This window comes from Silene latifolia, chromosome 3 (assembly GCF_048544455.1).
Source record: "Silene latifolia isolate original U9 population chromosome 3, ASM4854445v1, whole genome shotgun sequence".
NCBI lineage: Eukaryota > Viridiplantae > Streptophyta > Magnoliopsida > Caryophyllales > Caryophyllaceae > Silene > Silene latifolia.
Window position 1 is genome coordinate 101725652 of NC_133528.1, and position 7594 is coordinate 101733245.

Genomic DNA, 7594 nt, shown 5'->3' on the forward strand with positions numbered 1-7594 from the left:
ATAGCATTGTTGTGTGTGTAATCGTCGGAGTTCTTGCGTATAATTCCTCATTCTACTGTTGGTAAGTTCTATCTCTATGTTATTCGTATTCGTTGGGGTTACTGTGTACATTTACGGAATTGGGAATATGGGGGTTGTGCAATGTGTAATTGTGTTATGTGATTATGGTATAGGAGAAGACTTCGTAGAGGAGCCTTTCTGATTGTTCGAGTTCATTCCACTGTTGATTGCTAAGGTAGGGTTTCCCTACTCAGTTTACTGTTCTTTGTTAAGACATGTTTGTTGTGTGATTATTGTTATCTGTTGATCATCGGAGTATGGAGATTGTCGTGACGATGTTGGTGTGAGGGTGTTGTGACGGTTGTGATGTCGTGTGATTGTGATTGTGGTGGAGTCACTTATAGGAGTGGCTTCACACCCTAGTTCGCCCTCCGTGGAACCCGTCACGGGAGGGGATGTGCACATTAATGGACAGGGATTGTTTGTCGCTCGTTGAGGAGCTGGACTAGGTGGGATCGGCTGCGGTCACCCACTGGCGGCGAGGATTACCTGTTGCGATGGGTAATCTGGCAGGGCTACACACTTCGGTGTGTAGTCGGTTACTGTGTGAGAACGAAAGATTGGAGTTGGAGATGATCAGTTGATTACTTCGTTTGTTTGTCTTATTATTTGAGTATCATCGACCTTTGTTGTTGTTTGTGGAATCTGCGGTGATCCATTCGGGGATGGTGAGCGGGCTTGACAGGTATTGCTAGTGTGAGCTTGGGGACATGACCATGGGAGTGTTGTCATCACCGGTCATAGCATCACCGTCTGAGTCTTAGTTTGATTTCTTTTATTGTCAGACATTGGAGTTGTATTTTGTTGAATCAGTATTTGGATTTGGATGTTGTAAACTTTATACTTTACAGTACTTTATTAAATGTGCTTAGTTCAGACGCTTTTGATATGTACTAACCTCGGGCAACCGAGACGGTAACACACTTTCATGGTAAGGTGGTCCTGGTAAGGCACCTTGGTATGAGGGGGTGTTACAAAGTGGTATCAGAGCCAAAGATTCCGGCACCTAAACAAATGAATTTAATGAACCTAGGGAGTCTAAATAAAATGAACCCGGGGAGAGTTGTTTGGAGCTACCGCAAAGACTCGGGAGACGTCCCGGAGTCGCAAATTGGCCCTCATTAACTCGAGCCGGTAACATGGGGAAGTGTGATGAGAGTTAGGTTTTGTATGTACATGTATGTGAAGATGCATGTTGGTAATAGTTGATAATTGAAAGGGTATGTGTTGAAATTTGTAAGTGTGGTGATTGGAGAAATGGTGGAGGTGACGGGTTTGTGAATGTTTGTTATGTTGGAATTAGAATATGCATGAATTGTATGCTGGTATGTTTATAACGTGGCATTTAAGTCCTTGATGTTATGTGTTTGCTGCGGGAATAGTGAGCATGATAGAGAACTTTATACTGTATACCCGTCTATTGTGTGACTCGGCCGAGCAGGGCAGGTACTCGACCGAGTAGGGAGCACTCGGCCGAGTAACCAAGCACTCGACCGAGTATTGTTTGGCAGTGAGTAGCAGTGGCTACTGTATGTGATAACTCGACCGAGTAAGTAAGTATACTCGACCGAGTAGTGACTACTCGGCCGAGTGTTGTTTTACTCGACCGAGTGTTGTTTTTGAGTTTTTGTCGTTTGCTTCTGGAGTCGAATACTCGACCGAGTATCTAGGATACTCGACCGAGTAGTCGTTACTCGACCGAGTATGGTTGTATACTCGGCCGAGTGTTCTTTTGGCGGAAGGTTGTTACATTTTGAGCCGTAGGCTTTTGTGTTTACGTTTCCTTGTTTCTTGTCAGCTCAAAATGCCGCCCAAAAGAACTCCCGCGCAGATCCAAGCTTCTGAGACGACTCTTGATGAGGTTGCTCGCATGATTGAGCAACAAGAGGCTCTCCTTGAAGCTCTCAAAAATGTGGGAAAGGGGAACGAGAAGTCGATGGATGCTACTCAGCTCAGCATCATCATTGCTCGCTTCAACCCTCCCACATATGATGCGGTAGGTGAACCAAAGCTACTCGAGAAGTGGCACCGTGAGATCGAAGCTCTCATGGAAATGGTTAAGTGCCCCGAAGACATGATCGTCGAGCAGGTAGTGTACTACCTAAGAGGTGAAGCTGCAGTTTGGTGGCAAAACGTCAAGGAAGATGCTAGAGCTTTTTACCAGGCTGAAGGAGCTATTCCTTGGTATGGGTTTAAGAGTGCTATGAGGGAGCAGTTTGTGCCGGAGCATATCCGACACAAGATGATATCCGACTTTGATTCCTTTACCATGACTGATGAGATGACAGTCACTGACTATTATCATCGGTTCCTGGAGCTATCTCGTTATGTTGAGGACATGAAGCTAGGACAGAGAGGGTTGGCTCTCCATTTTGAGAGGGGTTTATCTGCTAAGATCGTGAGTCGTATGCCAGCCGGGGTTGCTACTAACCTCAAGGAAGTGTATCTGAGAGCGGGTCAAGCTGAGAGAATGGTAGATCTCTCAAGAGAGATCGATGAGAGGACTGCTGCGAAAAAGAGGAAGGCTGACAGTGGAAGCAACAGTCAGTCGGCTAACAAAAAGGGGAACTTCAACCATGCTAAGGCTTTTTCTGGTGGAGCGGGTTTCTCGGGTGGATCTCGTGGCTGGGGAAAGAATGGAGGTCGGAGTGTGAGTGACAACTCTAACCTTACATGCTTCAACTGTGGTGGGATAGGCCACAAAAGACGGGAATGCACGAGCTACAAGCCCGGCACTTGTTCAGGAGCTCGGTCAAGGAATTTTTCTCAGGGGCCGACTCAGAGTTTTGCTAGTAACCGACCGGGAGGTTCATGGGGCAACAGAGGTGGACAGGGCAACCAGGGCGGTTACAACCGCAGTGGTGGTGGATCATATCGGCGCGAACAACAAAGACCACCCAAGATTCGGCGAGCGCCAAGCCAAGTACCTCCAATGCTTGATTCGGGGGTGGAGAACAGAAAAACAGTGGGAAGCTTTTCATGATGGACAAGCAGGAAGCACAGGATGATGCTCATGTAGTTACCGGTACCTTTCTTGTTCATAATGTACCGTCCTTTGTTTTGTTTGATTCAGGGGCTACACACTCTTTTGTGTCTAAGAGTCATGCTGTGTCTATGGGTTTGGGAAGGTTTGAGGTTGTAAAGGATGTTGTGTTCATACCTTCAGGGGAGTTTGTGTCGCGTCTCAAGTTGTATAAGGGAGTATCCATGGTAGTTGGAGGGGTAGATTTACCAGTAGACCTGTTAGAGTTTCCTATGGATGGGTTTGAGGTGATTGTCGGGATGGATTGGCTGGGTAAGTATGATGCCAGGATAGATTGTCGGCAAAAGAGGGTGTCCTTAAAGGGTCCCAAGGGTGTTAGGCTGTCATATAGAGGGTTTGTGGTAAAGCCTAAGTGTAGGTTCATAGCTGTGATGACTTTAAAGTCGTGTTTGAGGAAGAAGTGTCCCTTGATTCTCTGTCATGTGAGAGACCACCGAGTAGAGCCGCCGACAGCTTCTGAGATATCTGTGGTGAGAGAGTTCGAAGATGTTTTTCCGAGGAGATCGAGTTTGCCTCCCAAGAGGGATGTTGATTTCAGCGTGGAGCTTAAGCCGGGAACGGGTCCTATATCTAAAGCACCTTACCGTATGGCACCTAAAGAGTTGGCAGAGTTGAAAAAGCAGATACATGAGTTGCTAGGCAAGGGTTACATCAGGCATAGTGTGTCACCGTGGGGAGCTCTATTTCTTTTTGTAAAGAAGAAAGATGGGAGTATGAGACTGTGCATCGATTATAGAGAGCTCAATCGTGCCACAGTGAAGAACAATTATCCGTTGCCTAGGATTGATGATTTGTTTGATCAGCTAAGTGGAGCAGGTGTGTTTTCCAAGATTGATCTGAGGTCGGGATATCACCAACTGAGGATAGCAGATGAGGATATTCCTAAGACAGCGTTCCGATCTCGATATGGTCATTACGAGTACGTGGTGATGCCTTTTGGGTTGACCAATGCACCAGCAGCTTTTATGGATTTGATGAATCGAATCTTTACACCGTTCTTGGATAGGTTTGTGGTTGTTTTCATCGACGATATCTTAGTCTATTCTAAGACTAAGGAAGAGCATGAGGAGCACTTGAGGATAGTCTTGCAGACCTTGAGAGAGAATCAGCTTTATGCCAAGCTATCTAAGTGCGAGTTCTGGTTAGAGGAGGTGGCTTTTCTAGGCCATGTGATATCTAAGAAGGGAGTATCTGTGGATCCTAGTAAGATTGAGGCCGTAACCAAGTGGGAATCGCCGAAGAATGTTGCTGAGATTCGGAGTTTCTTAGGCCTTGCTGGCTACTATAGGAGATTCGTGAAAGATTTCTCTACCATAGCGCGGCCTATGACGTCTTTGATGAGGAAGGAAGTTAGGTTTGTTTGGGATGAGAGTTGTGAGACGGCGTTTCAGACCTTAAAGGAACGCTTGACCACAGCCCCTATCCTAGCCTTGCCAGAGGGATGTGAGAACTTTGAGGTATATATCGATGCTTCAAAGAATGGTCTTGGTTGTGTTTTGATGCAGGAAGGGAAAGTCATAGCTTATGCTTCGAGACAGCTGAAGCAATATGAGGAGAACTACCCTACTCATGACCTAGAGCTGGGTGCAGTTGTTTTCGCTCTTAAGATTTGGAGGCACTACCTTTATGGAGCAACTTTTAAGGTGTTCTCTAATCATAAGAGTCTAAAATATATCTACACTCAGAAGGAGCTTAACATGCGACAGAGACGGTGGATGGAGCTGATCGGAGATTATGATATGGAGATCATCTATCACGAGGGTAAGGCTAATGTTGTTGCAGATGCACTGAGTAGGAAGAGCGTTCATTCGCTATGTACAGCTATGTCCTTGCTGAAGTTGAGGGATGAGCTGTCTAGGATGGGGATCTTTATGATACGAAAGGGGGATACCATCGGGGATTTGACGATCGAGCCAGAGTTGTATGAGAACATCAAGAGTAAGCAAGAGCTTGATCCTAAGATTCAGGAGTGGAAGTCAAGGGTAGAGAGTGGAACGGTTTCCAGGTTTTCTATCCATACAGATGGGAGTGTTCGTTTTGATGGGAGATGGTGTGTTCATGAGGATGCATAGTTGCAGAGAGTGATCTTGACGGAGGCTCATTGCACTCCCTATTCAGTTCACCCGGATGGTGACAAGCTTTACAAAGACCTTAAGAAGACTTTTTGGTGGCCAAACATGAAGAGAGATGTAGCTGAGTTTGTAGCCAGATGTTTGACCTGTCAAAGGGTTAAGGGTGAACAAAGGAGACCACAAGGTAAGATACAGTCTTTGGAAGTACCCGAGTGGAAGTGGGAGTCGATCTCTGAACTTCATTGTGGGGTTGCCTAGGTCACAGCAAGGTAACAACATGATTTGGGTGATTGTTGATCGGTTAACCAAGTCAGCCCATTTCGTTCCCATGAAAGATACTTGGTCTAAGATGCAGCTGGCATTGAGTTATAGGAGGCATGTGGTTCGGTTACATGGTATACCTAAAGATATCGTTTCTGATCGTGATGCGAGGTTCATATCCAAGTTTTGGCAAGAACTGCAAGAGTTGATGGGTACAACTTTGAAGATGAGTACAACCTTTCATCTGGCAACCGATGGTCAGACAGAACGGACCATCAAGACCTTAGAGGACATGTTGAGGGCATGTGTTATGGAGTTTGGGGGTAGTTGGGAAGATAGGCTTGATCTGATCGAGTTTTCATACAATAACAGTTATCATACAAGCATCGGGATGGCACCTTTTGAAGCTTTGTATGGCCGGATGATACCCGTCGTTGTGAGTACCAAAGATAAAATTTATAATTCCTATTAAGACTAACCTAGGCTAGTGGTAACAAGGTCGAACCAGAAGGAGGCAGACGTAGTTTCTAGCTGTCTAATAAAAGTCTAAGGTAACAAAAGTGGGGGTTGATTTGAATTGGTCTATACTAAGAGTGAATAAAGACAATAAACTAAAAAGGTAGAATTAACAGATAAAGAAGGGGGTACTAGGATGGTCGGTTCATTATAGCTTCGGCGGCAGCAAACTAAGTCGGTCTGAATCAAACACAGGTGAGGCGGGAAATAAAGAGGTCCTCTCGGTCCACTCTTAACAAATAGCATCTTTCGATCTCGCTATAGGTCCCTAATATCACTAATACTAACTTTCGTTCTGAAAAGTGACTAATGGTCTAAACTATACCTATCTTTCTATCTTTAGCACAGTTTAGTCGATTCAATTGATGGTCTAACAACTTACCCTATCTTTCGATCTATTGGGTCAGTCATAAAAGGGTATCTAACTGGTCGCATGCATTCGATTCGTTAAATACAACAATTAAAATCAATTAAAACGAAATAAGCTCACGAGGTCAGTCGATCGACCGGGTAAGGTGGTCGATCGACCAACACGCGGGTTCAGGCCGTGTCTAATCTAATGCCGCCTATGCTACAATTCGCCTACATCCTAGCACAAATTATTTAGCTACTCATGCTAAGGGTGAAAACAATAACATTGACGATGAAACTGGCTACTGAATTCATGCTTAAAACGGTAAAAAAAAACAATTAACATAAACGATGAAATTGGTTGCGGGAATCTAGCTAGCAATTCTAATCTAATAAAATAAGACAACAAACTGGAATTAGGGCAGATGAATACCGAATTTGCAGAGGAGAGATTAGTTAATAAGAACCAAGATCCAATGCTTAACAATAATCCCAAACCCTAATGAATAAAGAACTGTTTTATGTAAAACTACTGAATGTCAAACTTAGGTAAAAACTTGATAAAAACTGAATGTTTCTAGGTTACGTTATATAGCAATTAACGTAACTTCTTATTTCCTAAACCTAGCATCATGGGCTTGCGCTTCCTCAGTCTTCTAATTCTCGTCTGAAATAGCGATTTGGTCGATCGATCGATAGGACTGGTCGTCGATCGATCGGTCCTCAAGAAACAGATAGCTTCGGAACCGAACATTGGTCGATCGACTGAGGGTGATGGTCGATCGACTACTTGAGCTGCTACTTGACTTCTTAAAACTCGTGGACTTGTCTTTTGGGCTTTGAATTGCGCACCAAGCTCGTTCCTTAAGCATATACTTCACGTCAAAATGAAATGCAGGGTACTCGGGGACGGATTTAGCTTGATTTCCGCTGGATTCTTCACATTTCTGCAATAATGTACAAAATACGGAAGTAGACGGAAATAGGGAGAAATGTAGCATAAACTACAAGAATGAGCTCTGAAATGCGTGTAAAATGGGATGTAAAACATCATATAAAAGACACGCATCAAACTTCCCCAAACCAAACCCTTGCTTGTCCCCAAGCAAGAACTAGACTCGATCTAATGACCTAATGGAACGAGTTCAATCTCAGAGCGAATTGCAACCTGTTAAGCCTAAACCATTTTAAAGCAACAACCAACAATAAATTAGCAAACGAATCATGCAAACGAGTTATGAAGTCGTTAAAAACATGCTGAACCGCCAACTGTAGAGACTTATCAAATTGG